Here is a 21,711-nt window from a genome sequence, read left to right on the forward strand (position 1 = left end):
GAGCATACTATCCATGTCCTGACATTTTAAAAGTAGTGGCAGTTCACAAATATCTTTATGGATTAGTAGTACTGTGGAGTCCTTTTTTGGGGAGAGCAGCCTGCTGTAAGCGCATGTCAGGTGCAATGTGTAAGGTGTGTATGGTAGCATGACTCGATGTTGTGGTGAGAGCCTGCTTGCCGGGACCATTACGATGGCAGAAGATGGAGTGTGGCTACAGCTCTCCAAGACAGTGCAACTGTAGTGCCTGCATTCCAGGAGGAGACCCAGACAGTGAAGTGAGAGGATAGAGATGGGGCTACCGTTTGAAATTCTGAGAGGTCCTTTTTGAAGCGGGAGTGCATGTTACCTTTTCCTGAGTACTCCCACTTGAAGAATGGTTGGGGAAGGGGGGTTAGTCAGCTGTTATGTTGATAAGGGCGGCAACACTTCTAGGCAGGGCCTGCCCTTTAGTCTTTCGCTGATTACTACTTTAGAAAAGCAGATGACAGTCGGGTGCAGAGTCTTTATTACATTGTGTCCTTGTGGCGAGACACTAGGGCTAGAAGCCAGCATCTTCGGTACCTGCTGTGAGAGCCGTCACCTTGCACAAAGGCTGTGTCTGCACTGCAGCTGGAAAGTAACATTTGAAAGGGACCCTCCCCCACTCCAAAAAAACACGTTTATAGGTATTTAGGCAGTGGATCAATACCCCCGTTTGGAAAATGAGCATAAAGGTGGAATTCTTTGTTACAGTTACAAGTTGTTCTTGACCAAGAAAAGGAGAGCTCCTCAGAGTACTCGAGAGATGCTGTGATCAAGGGATGCATAACAGTCAGTCTCCCAGAGATGATGGGACACTGCCTGAATTCTGCACAACTCACTGGAGAAGCTGCGGGTCTGGTTAGCACCTAAAAGCCTGTCTGTCTGCTTAAAGAAGTAAGGAGCATATCTGGTCCTGCAGAAGGACAGACTGTGCAGGAGAAGCCAAGCCTTATTTCTGCTGCATAGAACACCCACAAATAGCAGGCATGCGTTTGGCAGTGTGACTGCTGCCAACTCGAGCTAAGAAGGGTCCCTCCGCCTCCATGTGTAGTTCATGTAGCGAAATGACAACCGCCTAAGCATGCTCTCTGGCAGCTCTGTAGCGATCCATCAGATCTCTTCTGCCACTGCCCATGTGCTATGGAAAAAGATATCATCACTGCTGAAGCACAGTGTCCCCAGACGGCCTGGAGGATGCAACTGCCAAAGACGGACAACCGCTGTACCCGAGCTACTTACTTCTTTCTTTATGTATTAAATCTTTTATTGAGCAAAAATAAGCATAATGCACCTCTCGACATCGTCTGTATCGGCCCCTGATAGGAGGCAGCCTAGTGCTGAGGCCCCCGCTGGCGCCCAATGTGTCCCCTTCGGGATCTACTTCAGTTAACACAGCAAGCCGCCTACAACCCACCAGGGCCGGCCGCGTCAAAAGAGGTGCCATAGAGGTGCAAGCTAAGCCAACAATAATGCAGGAATGAACAGGATATACTTCTTTCTTTAGTGCCGAAGTCCACAAGGTGGGGCCGCCAACCTCAAATTTGCTGCTGCTAACGAAGACACAAATCAGTGTGGGTGCAAAGGACACACCACAACCACCACAGTGCTGAGCCACACTTTCACAGTCAGGTAAAATATGAGGCTGTGTTGAGAGACTGAGAGACTGACAGACTGCATCACGCAGAACTGCAAGCTGAAAGGAGTACCAAGCGCTTTTACAAACTCAGCTGCAAGACACGAACTGAACTGACATATGCATCCCTACAGTTTGCGACAACTCTCTAAAACAAACTGAAATTTGGGTACATCAAGTTTGAGAACTGATAATGTGATGACTGTGGACCACTCATAACCTCAATTTGAAAAGGCAAAGGATTTATATTTATGACCAATAGGCAAGCTCCGGCGTCTGATGCCAGCTAACACAATTTGAGGAGCATTGAGTGGGTTCTGGGCACATTTCTTGTTACATACCACCAGTCTAATAACAGAATGCAGAATATAGGCTTCAGGAGGGTGAAGTAAACCACCGTTCTCATTATTAACCCTAAACAAGCATTTGCAATGCAATAGGTCTCGCATAAGGAAAGTATGAGCTATTGGTATTGTAAATGACACATTTTTTAATTATGTGTTGGTTTTGAAAATAGGAAAATTAATAGCTTTGTCATTTACAATGCCAATAGTTATAACTTTCGCAAATGTGACACCTATAGCATTTGTTACGTGACTTAGATGTATTGATATTACAAATAACAATGGCTTTTAAAAAAATTTAATCATGAATACTTAAATAAAAGTTATTGTAATTTATAATGGCAATAGCTTAAACATTTGTAAATAACTTTTGTGAAGATTATGTTCAGTTTATTTTATTGTGCTGAAAATCCAAGAACCAAAGTGAAATATTAACATCTTTTTGTGACATTTGTAATAAAGCTTGAAACATTGAGAGAGCATATATGAACCAGTTGTTGTTGAATGGTTGCACAGATTGATACTGTGGTGGTGCTGAGTGATGTTGTGGTGGCGAAGACTGATGCTGGGCTTTCAGTGATGCTGTGGTAGCACATAGTGATGTTGTGGTTCCCCTGAGTGATGCAGTAGTGGTGCTGAGTGATGCTGTGGTGATGCGATAGATAGATAGAGGGAGTGCGATAGATAGAGTGAGGTCGATAGATAGATAGAGGGAGGGCAATAGATAGAGGGAGGGCGATAGATAGAGTGAGGGCGATAGATAGACAGATAGAGTGATGGCGATAGATAGAGAGCGATAGATCGAGAGATAGAGGGCGTTAGATAGAGTAAGGGCGATAGAGTGAGGGCAATAGAGGGAGGGCGATAGATAGATAGGTTGATAGAGTGAGGGACTATAGATAGATAGATAGATTGAGGGCGATAGATCGAGTGAGGGCGATAGATCGAGTGCGGGAGATAGATAGATAGATAGATAGATAGATAGATAGATAGATAGATAGATAGATAGATAGATAGATAGATGGCGATACCACATCATCCACAAGACCATCATGTACTGTACTCATGTCTATTTGGCTGACAAATGTAACCATTTCTAGCAGGTGTCAACTCACAACCAGGATATTGCCAGACAAGAGACAAAATCCAAGAATAAACTGTCAACACGTTAAAAGCACCTTTCCTCTCGACTCATCAAACAACTCCCCTTCTTTGCGGCAAACGATACATGACTAATCTAGGACGCCGGCGAGGTACATTGCGCCACTAACTTCGGCTATGTTCTTGCTGTGCAGAAACCTAAATACACACAGATTATCATCCTCAACATAAGGAACAGTTCTGAGTGCGAAGCAATTGGATGTAGAAGTGGCACAGAATAGGTCATCAAGATTTCAGGTTTTCCTTTATTTGAACATCACAAAGTAGTATCAAATTCACCACGCCCATGAAAAAACATCACAATTTAGTCTTCAAATCCAATATTTCTGTAGAGTTGAGTGCATCTGCATGTCATCATTAGAATGTTAGCTATGTTGCTAGGATAGAATGTTAGCTTTTGATTATAGAGTTGATCTTTGAGCTGTGAAGCTGTGCTGGAGGTATCTGCCTTGATTCTCAAATAAAGCTATTTGATCTTCATTAAATTGACTGGAAATTGGATCTTTACATTGGTGACGAGGATGGGAAATCAAATGGATGTTAATATTCTTTAAAGGAAAGAAAGTATATGGAAGGGTGTATTTAGCCGAACAAGGTTCAAATTTGTTGGGCTGGCGCCATCAAAAGGATTTAAATATTATCATCAACCCTAATGCGGAAGAACATGTTATGTCGGCTGTTGTGCACGATATTAATTCTACCTATCAAAATGATTTATTTGAAAAGTACTTTGGCAAATTGAAAAACTTCTCGCACAAAATTATTAAGGGGGACGGTGGCAGCTCTCCCCGACCCCGCTTGGCGACATTTTCGAGCATTTAGCTCTTCTTGTGTTTTAACTGACGCTCCATGAGCTCGTGAGAAATTTTAAACTGCAAGCGATTTTAGCGCTGTTTTAAAATGAAAATTATTGTTTGTATTCTTTCACTCTGAATAATAGTTCACATTGAAAAATCCGCTTACTCACATGCACTGAGGGATTCGATCCGCTGTAGATAGACTTGTGCCTGCACGCCCAGCCCGACCCTCCAGCCAATCACAGGCGCGGAAGGCGGGGCAGAGCCAGAAACAACCAGGGAGGCGAGCGGTTAGCGCTCTAGCTCTCCCCTACTCGAGGGTATAAAGACAGCGAGGAGGCGGCCAACTTTGCGGTAAGGGGGACGGTGGCAGCTCTCCCCGACCCCGCTTGGCGACATTTTCGAGCATTTAGCTCTTCTTGTGTTTTAACTGACGCTCCATGAGCTCGTGAGAAATTTTAAACTGCAAGCGATTTTAGCGCTGTTTTAAAATGAAAATTATTGTTTGTATTCTTTCACTCTGAATAATAGTTCACATTGAAAAATCCGCGTACTCACATGCACTGAGGGATTCGATCCGCTGTAGATAGACTTGTGCCTGCACGCCCAGCCCGACCCTCCAGCCAATCACAGGCGCGGAAGGCGGGGCAGAACCAGAAACAACCAGGGAGCCGAGCGGTTAGCGCTCTAGCTCTCCCCTACTCGAGGGTATAAAGACAGCGAGGAGGCGGCCAACTTTGCGGTAAGGGGGACGGTGGCAGCTCTCCCCGACCCCGCTTGGCGACATTTTCGAGCATTTAGCTCTTCTTGTGTTTTAACTGACGCTCCATGAGCTCGTGAGAAATTTTAAACTGCAAGCGATTTTAGCGCTGTTTTAAAATGAAAATTATTGTTTGTATTCTTTCACTCTGAATAATAGTTCACATTGAAAAATCCGCTTACTCACATGCACTGAGGGATTCGATCCGCTGTAGATAGACTTGTGCCTGCACGCCCAGCCCGACCCTCCAGCCAATCACAGGCGCAGAAGGCGGGGCAGAGCCAGAAACAACCAGGGAGGCGAGCGGTTAGCGCTCTAGCTCTCCCCTACTCGAGGGTATAAAGACAGCGAGGAGGCGGCCAACTTTGCGGTAAGGGGGACGGTGGCAGCTCTCCCCGACCCCGCTTGGCGACATTTTCGAGCATTTAGCTCTTCTTGTGTTTTAACTGACGCTCCATGAGCTCGTGAGAAATTTTAAACTGCAAGCGATTTTAGCGCTGTTTTAAAATAAAAATTATTGTTTGTATTCTTTCACTCTGAATAATAGTTCACATTGAAAAATCCGCTTACTCACATGCACTGAGGGATTCGATCCGCTGTAGATAGACTTGTGCCTGCACGCCCAGCCCGACCCTCCAGCCAATCACAGGCGCGGAAGGCGGGGCAGAGCCAGAAACAACCAGGGAGGCGAGCGGTTAGCGCTCTAGCTCTCCCCTACTCGAGGGTATAAAGCACCTCGTCGGCCCAACGCGCAGTGTTGACGCGCGGTGTGGCGCCTACTCCTGCGCCTAAGACGAGCCAAAGACCAGCCCGTCTGCGCCCGTCCGCGACCGGACGTGGCTGGGGGCCGGGGGATATGGCATCCACAAGTGTTCTCCCTGTGCCGACTCTTTGCCCTGCACTCACGTACTCTAGACAGTCCTTATTGGATCTGGGCAGGTATGTTACTACTCTGTGCCACAATAGGGCTGATTGCTGCTTAGAGGGACCCTTTACCTGCAGGGCTTGCCTTACACAGTTTACTAGCAATACTGTAATAAGCCCTTGCTATAAACAACCGATCGATTCTGACCTTACTGAACACTCAATCAAGACAACTGCTAGCCCTCCCAATGATCCTCCTCTAAACTGTAAGAATCTTTTGTGCAATGTACGCTCATTAGTGTCTCACTCCCTTCAGGTTTGGGACCTTATTACATCTGAGAGCCCACATATCTGTTTCTTAACGGAGACCTGGCTTAAACCCCACACTGTCCCCGCTATAACTATGGGAGTGCCGGCAGGGTACAAAATAGTGAGGATGGACCGCCCTATCAAAACTGGTTAGGGGGGGGGGGGGGGGGGGGGGGGGGGTTAGCCATTGTTTTTAAACAGGAAATGGAGGTGGTGATTATTGAGACAGTATGCAACCCACAAATGGAGCTTATGATCTTTAGCATCAACCCCAGCTCTAAAGAATCTAGGAAAGGAGCACTAGTTTATCGGCCTCCGGGCCCTGCTGGGAACTTCTCCATCCAACTTGTGGAAGCACTTGCCCCCCATATGCAAATGAACTCTGATTTCATTGTGGTAGGGGATTTTAATGTCCATTGTGATATTGCGACATGTCTTGAGGCACAGACCCTCCTGGCTGACCTGTCCACACTTGGTTTTAATTTGGCAAATCAGGGACCTACACATGTAGCGGGTCATACTCTTGATCTTGTGCTATACAACTCCTCTTATATAAATTGTCTCCGTCCTTACCATGTGGACTGGACCGATCACGCCATTATCGAATTCCATACTCGCTCCAACCATAAGACAAAAGGTATTCGGAGGAGCATGGCAGATGTCAGAAGACCCTGGAACAAACTTACTCCTGAGGGTTTTAGGGAGAATTACTTAGAACCCAATTGGGCTGAAGTCGGGGACAATGTGACCTCAGCTTTAAACAAATTTAACGAAGCTATAACCACAACCATTGATTGTGTTATTCCCTTGAGGACATATAAACCACGGCCTGCCCCTAAGCAAGAAGTTTGGTTCACAGATGACCTGAGAAAGCTAAAGCTCACTACGAGGAAGCTAGAGAAACGATGGAGAGCCACTCGGAAAGCTGAGGACAAAGATAATCACAGGGCCTCCCAAAAAAGCTACCATAAAGCTCTTCGGGCTGCGCGGAAACATCATATCGCAGCCCAATTATCAGCAGCTGGTAAGAACTCCAAAGTTCTCTACCAAATACTACAAACATTCACTAAGCCCTCGGCCTGTGAAACGGATGGGATTGAGTCCCAGGAACTGTGTAATAACATTTCACAGTTCTTTGTCAGAAAAATTGATGGCATTTATGCTAAGATCTTAGCCTCAAAATCGACTGTTAACAGCCTTGACTCTGCCGATAGCATATCTAGCTCAGTAGGTAACAAGATCAGTAAACTTACGGAATTCCCACCGGTATCCATGGAGGAGATGACCACCTTAATCACTCAAACAAAGAGTGGGTGCCCTTCAGATATCATCCCAGCTCGGGTCATGGCGCTTTTGAGTGACGAGCTGGGGGTTGGAATCCGACAGGTCATCAATCTTTCTCTGAGCACAGGGGAAGTTCCCCTTGGTTGGAAGCAGGCCTTGGTAAGACCACTACGGAAAAATAACTCCATTCCGTGGACAGATCTGACAAACCTGAGACCCATTTCTCTCCTCCCTTTCTTAGGGAAACTTACAGAGAAGTTTGTGAACGGGCATTTGTCTAGATACATCGAGAGCGCAGGGGTGCTTGATCCTTCCATGTCGGAGTTTAGACCCAGGCACAGCACAGAGACTGCCTTACTGTCCGTCGCTGACGATCTTCGTATGCTACAGGATAAGGGGTTTTCCGTTATCCTGGTGCTCCTAGAGCTGTCAGCGGCGTTTGACACTGTCTCACATGAGATCATGACCTCCAGACTTATTGACATCGGTCTGGAAGGCAAGGCGCTGGCCTGGCTAAGGAGTTTTTTTACCAACCGCACTCAGAGAGTCATACTGGGTCCATACCAGTCAGAGGAGGTTGAGATCTCAAAGGGGGTGCCACAGGGCTCTTGTTTGAGCCCAACGCTTTTTAACATCTATGTGGCACCCCTAGCAAACATCATGAGATCTCATGGGTTCATCCCTGTATCGTATGCAGACGATACTCAACTCCTCTTCCCCTTTAAAACCATGACCCCTGAGGTGCGCAACTCCTTTGCACAGGGAATGAAAGAGGTGGCACATTGGATGGCAGCAAATTTCCTTCAGTGTAACGTCTCTAAGACGGAGGTTATGCTCTTTGGGGAAGCCAAACGACTCTGGACTCCTGACTGGTGGCCTCAAGACCTAGGCCCAGTCCCCGAACCTAGAGTCGTTGTGAAAGATCTAGGAGTTAAGTTGGATCAGGAGCTTGCCCTTAAACATCATGCTAATCAAGTTGTAAGCTCCTGTTTCAATGTTATTGGCCTTCTCCGACGGGTATTTCCCATGTTACCTGATACAACAAGGAAAACACTAGTACAGTCGCTAGTGTTAAGCAGACTGGATTATTGCAACGGTCTGTTGCTGGCCGCCAATGAGGATGTCATGGCCAGACTACAAGTCGTGCAAAATACAGCTGCACGGCTTGTTTTCAATGCCCCAGCCCGTACTCCCTCTATGCCACTCCTAAACAAACTCCACTGGCTTACTGTAAAACAGAGGGTGTTGTTCAAAATATGCTGCACCATTCACAAATGCCTTATTGGCAAAGGTCCCGACTACCTGACCAAAAAGTTTATTCCCTATACCCCCTTGAGGTCTCTGAGATCTGGAGAGCAACAATTGCTATGTGTCCCCAGGTTCTGGAAATCTAGACAAGGGGGAAGGGCTCTGTCAGTAGCTGGGCCAAAGCTCTGGAATGATCTTCCCTATGACATCAGAGTTTGTAAAGAACATTTTCCTTTTAGGAAAAAATTAAAAACTTTTTTGTTCAACTACTAGCTCTGTTAAGGCATTTGTTATACACTGGTTAGGGCTTTCTGTTCACAGATGCTGCCAAAGGCGCGGAGATACTCCTCAGGGAGTCGAGTTCCTAGCGCGTTACAAGTCTGTAAATAAAATAAATAAATAAAATAAAGAGAAATGCTATTCCAGTAGTGCACAAAGTTAGAAATTTACCCCATTTGATGAGAGAACCATTGCAATGTGAACTTAAAAAACTCCTTGCTCAAGGAATTATTGAACCAATCGAGGCCTCCGAGTGGTTGGCCCCGATGGTCATAGCGGCAAAGGATGGAAACAAAATTTGTTTGTGTGTGGACTTACGCGATTTAAACAGAATTATTTGGGTAGATAGACAACCCTTGCCAAATATTTCTGAAATGCTAACAGCTATGGGTGGTGGTACTGTTTTCAGTGTGATCGATATGTCTTCGGCCTATTATCAGATAGATTTGGAAAATGGATCAAGACATCTTACCTCTTTTATGACGCCGTTAAGGGCATATCGGTATTGTAGGATGCCTTTTGGCTTAGCATCCGCCTCTGCGGTATTTCAGAGTGATGGAGAGGATTTTCGGAGACATGAATGATGTTTTGTGTTTTCAGAATGATGTTTTAATAGTAGGAAAAGACAGTGTACACCATGATATTGTTCTGAATGAGGTATTGAAAAGAATGGATGATAATGGACTGACCATAAAGAAAGAAAAATGTCAGTTAAGAAAAGATAGTGTGCCATATCTTGGACATGAAATTTGCAAAGATGGTTTTAAGCCTAAAAAATGTATCATTGCTGTAGTTAGAGACTATCCCATTCCAAAAAATAAGGATCAGCGTAAGTCGTTTTTAGGACTTGCTGACTATTGCTCAAAATTTGTCAAGGGTTTTACAGAAATTGTTGAACCACTGAGACTGCAGATGAAGAAAGGAGTTATTTTTACTTGGAATGAGAGTTGTGACAAGGCATTTAATAACATTAAAAGAAGCATCGTTAGTGCTCCTACTCTTGGGCATTTTAATGTTAAGGATAAGACTTTTGTTACTACTGATTCATGTGCAGTAGGGGTTGGAGCTGTTTTGACTCAGTTGAGTAATGGTGAGGAAAAAAGATCATTGGATTTGCTTCCAGAAGATTGCGAGATACTGAACTATCATATTCTGTGATAGAGAGGGAGGCCTTAGCGTGTTGTTGGGGGGTTAGGCACTTTAAGTACTTTGTATGAGGTCTTCCTTTTCATGTGCGAACTGATCATAAACCGTTAGTTCATCTTTTCAAAGGAAGCAGAGGATTAGAAGGAAATTTTACCTCTAGGATTTCAAGGTGGATCTTGTCTGTACTTGATTTCAATTTTGTTGTTAAATATGTTAAGGGTTTCAGGAATGTAGTAGCAGGCTATTTATCTAGAATGCCAGTTGAGGGTGTGGAAAATAATATGTACGACATGATTGATGTAGTACATGATGCTAAAGGAGTTGAACATGCTTTTAGCAAGGAGGAATGGACAAATGCAATGTCAAATGATGAACTTTTACAACAAGTGATTACTTGTGTTTCTCATGGGTGGCATCAAAACATTATTGAAGATGTAAGATTCTGAAGTTTCTACCATGTTGAAGCTGAACTGAGTGTAAGTGAAGGAAAACTATTGAGGAGATATCAATTTGTACCACCAGCAAGTCTGAGAGGAAAAATTATAAATATTGCTCATGAGGGACACTTAGGCAGGAATATGACTAAGAGAAGGGTCCGACAATCGTATTGGTGGCCTGGAATGGATAGAGAGATTGAGGATGCAGTAAGAGAGTGTTACGTTTGTGCTCAAGCGGATAAAACTAAAGTTGTAAGACAGCCTTCATTGGGGTCTACAACTTTTCCCAAACGTCTATGGGAAAGAGTGGCGATTGATTTTCTTGGGCCAAGCTTGGTACACGTAGCAAGTTTTTGATGGTCATTGTTGACTATCATTCTAAATGGTTTGTGGTGGAAAGCACAGAATTTATAAATACTCAAAGAGTTGTTGATTTTATGGAAAGGGTGTTTATGAATGAAGGGATACCCAAGACACTAGTGTCAGATAATGGTGTGCAATTGGTGTCGGAAGAAATGCAGGAATTTCTTTCTAAATTTGGGATCATTCATGAGAGCGTTGCTCTATTTAGGCCACAAGCTAATGGTTTAGTGGAACGAATTACCCGATTGATTATGGATAATATTCAGTTGTCTCTGTCTAATGGATTGTCTAGGCATGAAGAATTAAAAAAAATTGGTGTAGTCTTACAGGATTACGCCGCATTCAATAACAGGGGTTTCTCCATTTATTTCTTTAAAGGGACGTGAACCTGGTGTCAAAGAGGTTCCTGGTTGGTTGAAAGTGAAAGATTGTGTGTGGGTGGACAGACCTGCTGTGGAAGATAAAGTAGTTAAAATGCAAGCTGAATCTACTAGATATTTTAATGATAGGAAGAGTGTGAAAGATATTAAATTTGAGAATGGTGATTGGGTGACCATAAAACGTGGTGGTGTAACTACAAAGGGTGACAGCAAATTTTCTGCACCGATTCAAGTGAAGTCTATAAAAAGAGATGTTGTTATCAGCTTGGAGTACTGGAAACATATGCAAATGCCGTGCTCTGGTTTATGTTTCTGAAGATTGATGTCTTTTGAACATAAAAAATGGAAATTTATTATATTCCTTAAATATGATTTATATGAGAAAAAAAGTATAATTTATTTAGTGTATTATTAGTAGGTAGGTGTGTAGAGTTGAGTGCATCTGCATGTCATCATTAGAATGTTAGCTATGTTGCTAGGATAGAATGTTAGCTTTTGATTATAGGAGTTGATCTTTGAGCTGTGAAGCTGTGCTGGAGGTATCTGCCTTCGTTCTCAAATAAAGCTATTTGATCTTCATCAAATGGACTAGAAATTTCATCCTCAATGAACTTGCAGGTATGATCTCAGACAAGTCTGTAAGCTACTTGGAAGTGTTTTTTTACAAAAGTGCAGGTTTAAAAAACAGAACTGCAATTTAAAAGTTCAATATATAACCCTTCCTGCCCGCTACAGTTTTCATATTTATTGGACATGTTTTTTAGATACTAAATTCGCCCGTTAGCCAACTGTAAACAAGGAAACGTGCACCTTACCCGTTATTGATTCTATTAGGCAACAATACAACCATTCCTCGCTTGATAGTTGTGCTATTGTGCCACAAATTCACATGTGAAGGTGTTCTCCCTTCCTAAATGCCAGGAAATCTCTACACAAATGAGTTGAAAGCTAACAAAACGATCATTACACATTTGTGCACTACTCGTAACAAATTCTGACCAGACATAGTGTAGTAGGGAGTGTAAACCATTATTTGATAGTTAGCGACAATTCTGTTTGGTTATAGTTTGATATTTCTAGCCATTGCTTGAATGGCAAGTCCATGGGTAAGTGAGGCTGTGAATTACTTTTATGTTGATTGTAAAATGTGATAAAGTGTGGGTGAACACAGTCATGTTGGCGATATGATTTTTTTTGCTTTTTTTAATAAAAGGATTATCATCGAAGAGGTGTCTGGGTGCATCTGAGGTAAAAAATGGAGGTGGCAGAGACACATTCCGTTGAATGATAGGTAAGGGGAAGAGTTGAGGACCAGCCCAAATTTGGGGACATACTTTGCTCTTGTTCGTTCGGACCCGAGAGTGTAAGGCATTTATTAATTCCAACGATGGCCCCGGGCATAGCAAAGCAGAAGTTGTAGAGCCAATGCCGCTCCCATGCGACAGTTCAAACTAACTTTCTGACCACATGCTAGCATCAGCTCTGAATTGCGACAGTGTATATCGCTTGGATTCGTTCTAGTAGGGTCAGTTGTAGGTTTTTCTAGACAGACTCGGGATTGGCAATGATAGGCGTTGGAGAAACTACTTCCCGGGACAAAAGTTGATCACTGTACAAGTAGTGTTCGTTTCAATACATAGAGAAACATAGGTAGAGGCAGGCAGCCTAGATATACACCGGTAAGTGTTGGGGGACTCTCTGAAAATGTGTTTAACCAAAGCCAATGATGAAGTTCCTGCCAAGTCTGGTTGTAAACAATTCCTCCGTCAATTTACAGAGGGTGAGGTGCGTAAAACAAAAACAAAAAAATATATAAAACTAAACTAGATGAACCCACTAGATGGCAGTCGTGTGCTAAGCAAATCAATCGACAGCGGGTTCATGTTGCAAAAGGATTTTGCGTAACATTTCAGGACTCAAAAACAGCATCATCAAAACAAAGGACACGAGGAATAAAAGACAAAAATAACTAAAAGAATTTCAACTCATTCTCTGTGCTGCAAATCAAACCAAGCGAGAAGTGGTAATTTCGATAACTGGACATTCATTCTGGCTCGGGAGTTGAATGGAGGGGCAGATGGCATATGAGGGGATGGGAAGAAGAGGGGTGGTGCCACACAGAGTATAACTGGAGAGTTTCACATAGATGGGGAAGAGCGAAAACGTACAGCCTTTTTGTGGCCGCTCCTCATGCTCGCTCGCTGCTCGACATCAGGGCACAGCTGCAGGATTAGCAACTAGGGGGGAGGCATATAGAGGACTGAGAAGAAACTTGGTGGCAGTTTGATCTAGCCGCCGGGCTTTTACGTGAGATTAAAAACAAGCTTTCGGCATTGCGTGGCGGGGGCGGCTTCCTTTGAAGTCTGATGGGAGGGGGGGGGCAGGGGAGCGGATTCCTTTGAAGTCTGATGCCGAGGCTCAGACAAATGGTGTGCGATGTGGCTGGTGATGTGCACACGCCTGGCTCACATGAACTGTACCTAATCCATAGTTTGGGTGCACTTTTGAAAGCCTTACTATAATCTCGCCAAACAAGCATTGCTAAAGCAATGCTTGAGGCTCGACCTAAAAATGAATCAAGGTTTGCACCACCATTCAAAAATAATCATTGGGAATGAACATTGCACCATGCTCAAGAAACAGAACTGAAATTGTGAACGCTGGAAAATGCACTTTTTACCTTGGAATCTAGAAAAAAAGATGAGGGATTTGGTTTAGGGAACAAACTGTGAGGTAATAACATGCAGAGCAAGTAACTCAGGCCACATCTGCACAATTAAAAGAACGTACATACACCTGGATAGTGGCAGAACAAAATCGATTTAGTGCAGGATTGATGAGTATACAGTACACCAACTTTAACTTCTAGACTACCTCATGCTATGTTCGCTACCATCTAAGATGCCAGAAGCAAGATAACCCGGCTTTAAGATTCCTGTCCCTCCAAAAATGCAGCCAAGCCTCTTTGTTTGATCCATTGTGCGCTTGATAAGCAAGTATCCCTGTTCGATCAAAAGAAATTCAATATCTACATTTCCCACAGCACCCTCAGATCAGTATCACAGGGACAGGCTGCAATCCCCAACTGAGGGCTGTGCATTCTTAAGACATATCAGAAAAAGCTGTGGAATTACCTCTCTAATCCTCTTTGTTGGAAATATCGTACTTAAAAGAAAACATAGTTTACATTAGAATAATGTCAAACAGGCGTGTGCTTATTGGGGTAAAAACAGTGAAAGTGGTTGAGTGAGTTGCACGGGAAAGATCAGACCTCACTATGAGTTGTCATAGTAATCAGCAATTCCGCCTACATGACAGGGCATGTAGACACATCATTACTGTTATAACTAATAATACTTCTTATTATTATATCAGTTTTAGATGCGGGCAGTACAGCTAATCAATAACACCAAAGGCTACTTCAGCTGTGTTTGTTTTGGGACCATGGAAATTGTTGACAAGTAAACATATTTTGTACTTTTCGTATCATACACGTCGAAAGTCGAGAAGTATCTAATGTTTTCCTCTCTGCATTCAATCCAATTTCTTAATTGCTAGTAGGGAATCTTAGGAGTTCTAGGAGAACTATTTATTTGTGAAGTGTTATGTCATGTCTTGTTGGTAACACATATATGAGGAAAGATCGAGGGGCCAGATGTATGACCATTGAATTTTGCTTCTCGCAAATTGTGACAAATTGCGAGTCGCAATATTCATCGTACAACAGTGTCTCAAACACTGTTTGTGATTCCCAATGGGGGTGCAAATTTCATGGCTCATGAATATTAATGAGGCTGTTGCAATTTGCGCCCCCATTGGGAATGGCTAGCACTCCCAGGGATGGTGGCCTGCTGGGGTCAGCAGACCACAATGTCTGGGACTGCTTAGTCAATAAAGCAGTATTTTTTTTTAATGCAGCCCGTTTTCCCTAAAGGAAAACGGGCTGTATTTAAAAAAGAAAATTACATTTCTATGTTTCATTTTTTTAAGGGCAGGGAGGGACCACTGCCTGACCTTGAAAAATATTTGCGCACCATTCACAAAGGGGAAGGGGTCCCTTCCGGTTGCAAATGGTTTACCACCTACTTGAAGTAGGTGGTAAACTACGAGTTTTTTGTTGCCCATCTCTATTTAAATGAATTAATTCCAGAAATGGTGCAATCTTTAAAGACTTTCATTTACTTGAATTTCCATTTAGTTCTTGGAATAATTAAATTAGCAACTTATTATCAGTTCACTGGTTCCAAAAGTCTTATTCTGCCTGGATACACAGTTCTAATACTTCTCTTTTGTATTCCTTCTTTTCAGAGGTCTGGACTCAAGCGACACCACCATCAAACTCATCCCAGGTATTCATGTCCCGCAGAAGCGAATATACGTATCAGGTAAATGTATTATCTAGTCCAGTGGTTCATAACTAAGACTTCCGGTTTTCCGTTTTTACAGACAGAAAGCAATGTGTTTCCTGTCTGCATTTATTTTCAAACGCAGAAAGATGCAGAAAATTGTGCTTTTTGTGAGAGCCTCTCCATGCTGTCTTATAGAAATTCTAGGAAACGGCTGAGCAGATCGACAGCATGGACAGTAAAAACAGGATGAAATTTACTTAAATAGGCATATGTTAACATATATTTTTAGTATAACGCTAATATGTACTTGTGAGTGTAATGTTTTGTTATACGTGGCTGCTTAATTTTCCAAACAGTGACAGGCATCCATGAATGAGTGCATGTTGAAGAGTTAAATAAATGTGGAAGTATACAATTTTACGACTCCATTTATTCTCAAAACACAGAAAAAATATATGGATAAATACCAATAAGATAGCCAGAACATAAATATGGATGAATACAGATGGAAATGTTATTAAATAAATACCATAAAACCGGGAGCCCAATTCATAACCTGGAGTCCGCGAAGCCTACTCGGTGGGTTTGTGATGGCTTATAGAAAATCAAATAATATTAAAAGATTAATACACTGTATAGAAATAAGGACGCAAATTGTACAAAACAAAATTGTAAAACATTCTGTAAATGTGAAGGAATTTGAAATTGGAGACTAAACATTAAATTACTGTCTTCAGACTGATTTGTGGGAGCAGTGCTAGTGCATCAAACAGAATATAGTATGGAAGAATGCGTGGCCTCAATTGAATTTAGAAAATTTACAGCCTTCCTATTTAGATTCAAATGTGGATTCTTTTTTGTATTTGTCTACAAATTAAATAAAATGTTTCATCATTTATGTATTTGTTTGATGAATGCTTGTTTCTGTATTTTTGTGTATTGCTTTGTGGTTCAAATCATCGAGAATGCTTAGGTCGGGATTCCCATTACAATAATGACTCAGGGGGATCCATGGATTCCAGTAATGACTCTATGGGGGTACCTGGATTCCAACAATGATTTAGTGTGGCTCTCCGAATTCGAGGGGCTCAACAATAGTCGAAAGGTTAGGAACCACTGATTTAGGGCCTAATGACGAGTTTCACAGTTCGAACGCCCAAGAACCGTGTCTGCGCTCGCCAGTAGCCCATAGTACTGGCAGTCGTGGTGAGTTCTTTCACAAATATGTTGATGCCCGTGTGCATTCGGATGCACACATATGCATTGTACATGTAAAAAAGATACCACCTACCCATTGCCGGAGTCCGGCCCCAGGTGGGCAGTCCTGGCAATGGGTATATGGCACGAAAAGGACTCAAGTGTAGATCGCCACAAACAGTGAAGGGGGACCTGAAGGAAGGGATCCACGTCAGACTCCTCCTGGAAGAACAAGAAAGAGGTGATTACACACCCCAAGCCCTTCGTCACCGCCACCTTAAACCAGGGCGTTGGACAGCCACAGTCAGCTCATGAAAAAGGCAACTCGTAATACGGATGGCAGTGTGGACCCCCCCTGTACTGCTCTATGGTGGCTGCCTTTCTTGGACCGCGAACCTGGTGGTCGGAGGTCTGCTGGCAGTCTTGGCGGTTCAGCCACGGTCTTTGCAAAACCTATCCTCCAACTCATAATACGGCGGTCGGAGAGCCGAGCTCTACACAGTTAGACCACCTCCGCCGGTCCACGGACCGCCAAACTCGTAATAAGGCCCCATGTCTTTAATTTTCTACCTCGATTAATTTCTTTACTTTCCCTTGTTTCTCTATTTGTCTAGCTCCTTGTTGCATGATTTATTTCAACCCATTTCTTTCATTGCATTTTTCTCTATTTTCAGTCTTTTTGCTAGGATGATACTTTTCTTTTGGGATGTGTTCTGAAGTGCTTCGGAACTTAACCCTGATTTCACTCTTCATAACTTTCAAAATCTAGTCTGGAAACCATTCCTTCCTTTACGGTATTCACCCACCACCAATAACAATTTAGTGCTGCTTAAACATGCATTAGTGCTATGAATGAACAAATAATGGAAATGATTCTTGGTCCAGCCTTCCTCTTCCCACTGTGAGTTTAATATTCCCTTGCCCGCAGTCACTAACCCAGAAAGGCTTAGAGTCTCGCGACTCGTGGCAGGAACAGGCCACCTCCCGGGATGGGTCAAGGAGTCTCCACCTAGCTTATGAATATGACCTCCTTCTGCCCTCGCTGCTCACTTCTTTTTCGTTAGCTCCTGCATCCTCCTTCCGTGTTGGCCGTTACGGTCACACAGCTTCTGCCTTTTTCCACTACACAAAATCCCCTTTCCATCGGCACTTCCTCTCCTACTTGTTTCCTGCAGGAACCACCAGCATAGTGTTTTCTCTTTTTTATATGTTCTTACTGTTGTTCATCTTACTTCTTTTTCTCTCACCTTCCTGCCTGACCTTTGCACCACTTTCTGTTTCTTGAGTCCTAATCCTGCTTTCTTTTTTCGGGTGCTTTCTTCCTTGATGCAGTGCGAGGAAGCAACCTGTCACCAGCAGTGTCAGGCAAGAACCCTAATTCAGAAGGTTGAAGACAGTGAGAGATAGTCTCAATTTGTTAAAACTGGATATATGTTTGGGCCTAGGTTAATTTTTCTGGCAAACGAATATTTACAATTACCTGATATGACAGTTTGGATTACTAGCAATAATAACGTCAGCTATGATGCTCATGGAGAAATCAATAACTTCTAGTATTGCTTCCAGACGGCGAAACAAATGAACAATATCTGAAGTGATTTCGGGTGACAGATTATACTTGGCAAAGAAAATATTCCAGGAATACAAAATGGAAGCTTTCACCATTCTTAGTAAAAGTCACTCGTGGGGTTAGTTTTTTGTAGAAATATTTTGTAGCCAAGTAAGAGGAGATCTGAAAAGGATATGGTGCTGCCCTCACTTTGTCTGGCTTTCATTGCAATCAAGAAGTCTACTTTGTATGGAAAGAGCAAGTCATGAATCAGAAATGTCAATCTGAGAGCAGATCAAGAATATTAGGACTCTAAAAATGAACATTACAAGCTTTAAGGCAACGCTAAATGCTAAACTTTAACTGGTTTCATGTGCTCAGCGATTTGACCACATCACAAAAGTTGTCCTCGCCTCCTAATGACTTTGAATGAAAGCAAGAAACAGTTACAAATTGTCCTCTATTATTCATAAAACCCTTCATTGTTGCACTGTGGAATACTTTCTATCTCTGAATGGCGCCCCTCTCTTCAAAGCTCCAAACCCCCTTTTCTGACACGATAGATCCTCAAGAGAAAACAAATACACTGGCACAATCCGTTACTAGTATGTTTTTAGCGACATGTTCCACAAGAAAATAAAAGTTTAAAACGGGCTCACCGAGTAAATACAGAGTACTCGGCGAGCCGCCTTTAATCACAAGCAGAGCCTTCGCTGAAACTTTTAAGCTGTGATAAATCCATCGGCCCGAGCAGGAGTCATTTTAAGACATCAGCCCTCACAGGGGAGGTATAAACAGCTGCTGAACAGCACGTATACTGTTTTAGGCAATTTAAGGGGATGAGAAGGCAAAAAACATAAACAACATTATCTCAACTCCCATGAGGGCGGCTCCCTCAGCACTGCAGTAGATATGCTGAATGTATTCCAAGGCAACTGCAAGCTAAACCCTGCAGAGATGACTGGACAATATATCCAACCAATGTAGACGGCACCCCACAGTCAGCTGGCCCGTGAAGACAAGCATTCAACCCCACATAATTTAACACAATGCCACACAATTAAGTTCCAGGCAATTCCACAACATACAAATCCACACCGCATAATTCCACTACACATTACACATTTCAACATCTCGTAATTTCACATCACACAATTCCACTCCACACCATTTCACTCAATGCCACATAATTACAATACAACACATTCAACTTCATATATTTTCCCTCCGCTCCATGCCACATAATTTACATTCCCATAATACCACTTCACGCATCTTAATTCCACTCCCACCACATAATTACACTCTGAGCAACACAATTCAAATCCACATAATTCCACTCCACATAATTACACATATATATTTACACTTCACACCACATAATTACATTCTGCATCTATCCACCTAGCTCCAAAACACATGATTACACTCCACAAAATTCAACTATGTACCATGCTACACAATTACCCTCCACATAATTCCACTACACACCATGCTACATAATTCCACACCACATAATTCAACGTCACAAAACTCCACATCACGCCTCAAAATTACACTCTACATAATGCCATGCAACACCACATAATTACAATGCCACACAATTCCATGCCCCAGATTTCATCTCAACATTCCTTTCCCCCACATAATTTCACACCAAACCACATAATTCCACTCCTCAACACATAATTCTGCTACACACCACATACATCTAATCCACACCACGGAATTCCACATTATGCCACATAATTCAACACCACGCCAAATATTTCCACTCTATGTAACTCCACAAGGCACAATACCACTCCACACAATTACACTCCATGACACACAATCCTACTCCATATAATTCCAGTACACTCAATACCACATAATTACTATCCACATGATTCCACTGCACACCATGCCACATAATTCCATTACACATAATGTAACTCAATTCCACTCCAACCCACATATTTCCACTCCACACCACATAATCTTAATCCACACAATATAATTCAACATTAAACTACACAATTCCACTCCACTACATGCCGCTCCACGACACCCAATGTCCCTCCACGTAAATCCACAACATGCAACATAATTAAACTGCACAATGCCACATATTTACACTATACATATTTCAACTCAACACCACAAGCATCCACTCCACTTCAAATCACATAACTAAAACACATTGACAAAGACAATAGCTCTTGGACTGCCGAAGCCTATTGGCATTGTCAATGCTTGCTAAAATTATGCTTTGTTTTACTGGTGGTAGTGTCCCTCAAAGTGTCACCCCTCTAAAGTTCGAAAAAAACAGTTGAAAGCCAAGAGTTGATAAAGGCGTGCACTACACAACCCCAATCCAGTACACAAAAGGAACTGACATGTTACACATACGGACACGTAAAAAACGAAATGTCAAACATTAGCAAAGGGAAAAATTGGTAGGTATAGGCTTCTGCCGATTTCTTACTGTCTGCCATGTTTAATAGCGATCTGATACAGTGTAGCATAAATTCGCTAAATCCCCGAGTCAACCTATATTTACGTAGTATTATACGAACTCACATGATAGAAAACAATAATAGTAACAGACTGGAAATAGAATCCCGGACTATCAAAACCAAGACAGTGTGCCACAAATGATTGAAGGCAAGGATGCACTTACCAACCAGCTCTTGTCTGCTGCCCCTTTCGTAAATAAAACACTTCCTGCTTTCCGTAGACTGTGACAACATAAACAAGGCAGCCTGCGCAAGACAGACCTACCGAGGACAGCTCGTTGGTCACAGCGACCTCTAGTGTTCATTTCAAGCCTCTGCCTTCAGCTCACAGAGGCTACCCTGGGTGACTGCAGCTGCTCTGGGTACACGGGTTTAAGGACACAGCATCAAAGGAATCTGCTCAAGGAGCCGCTCAGTGGTAAAATAAACAGAGGGTGGCATTAAAAACGGGGCATCAGCGACGCACATCCATGGAAGGAGACACCAGAAACAGAATTCACTCCTGAGAAACACCTTTTAGCGGAAAGGGGCAAGAACACTACACACCAGTGAATTTAGGGCCCTTTACACAAGCAGACAATACATATACTACAGACAGACTGACAGACAGAGGTTTTAGCTAAAACAGAATACATAGCCCTCAAGAAGAGGGGAGAGATGATGTATGTTTTAATACTGCGCGTGATGTGTGAATGTAACCTGCATTTATTTAGAAAATGTCTTTGGTGAATTAATGTAGCGTGCATCAATTCACCACAAATCATGACAGAAATAAAAATACTTCTGCTTTTTGCATTAAATTGCATTTGGGATTTAAAATTATAATTTTTTTTATCTATTAAACTTGAACTAAGGGGCTCATCTGTTTTTTATTTGTTGACTCACACCAAGGTTTTGGTACAGTTCCTCCTCTTGCAGGCCTCAGAAAATTACTTTTGTTTGGGTTACAGGTTTTGCCACCTGCTGAAAACGAATCCGTTTTTGATTATGATTAAGTGAAAATCCACCTCATATAATTCTTTTCTTTTCTTCTCCATCCTGTAAATATTTGTCCTAGTCAAGATATTACTTTTGCAACGCAGTCTGAAA

The 21,711-nt window shown here is 42.7% G+C and overlaps 1 protein-coding gene across 3 annotated transcripts in view; it reads right to left on the reverse strand.

The window, feature by feature from the left end:
• The window catches only part of NKIRAS2 (NFKB inhibitor interacting Ras like 2), a 158,947-nt gene that overhangs the window by 79,971 nt on the left and 57,265 nt on the right, over positions 1–21,711 (reverse strand). Inside the window, exon 1 of one of the 3 annotated variants that reach the window (XM_086924148.1) lies at positions 20,787–20,838. The exons of 1 other annotated variant lie outside the window; for it this stretch is intronic. The gene's annotated coding sequence lies outside the window, so the exon portion shown is untranslated. Of the gene's footprint in view, positions 1–16,669; positions 16,764–20,786; positions 20,839–21,711 lie in introns of those variants that run through there. One more of the 3 variants, XM_086924149.1, reaches the window with a different exon arrangement.

The sequence above is a fragment of the Lissotriton vulgaris genome, chromosome 5 (genome assembly GCF_964263255.1).
Source record: "Lissotriton vulgaris chromosome 5, aLisVul1.2, whole genome shotgun sequence".
Classification (NCBI taxonomy): Eukaryota; Metazoa; Chordata; class Amphibia; order Caudata; family Salamandridae; genus Lissotriton; species Lissotriton vulgaris.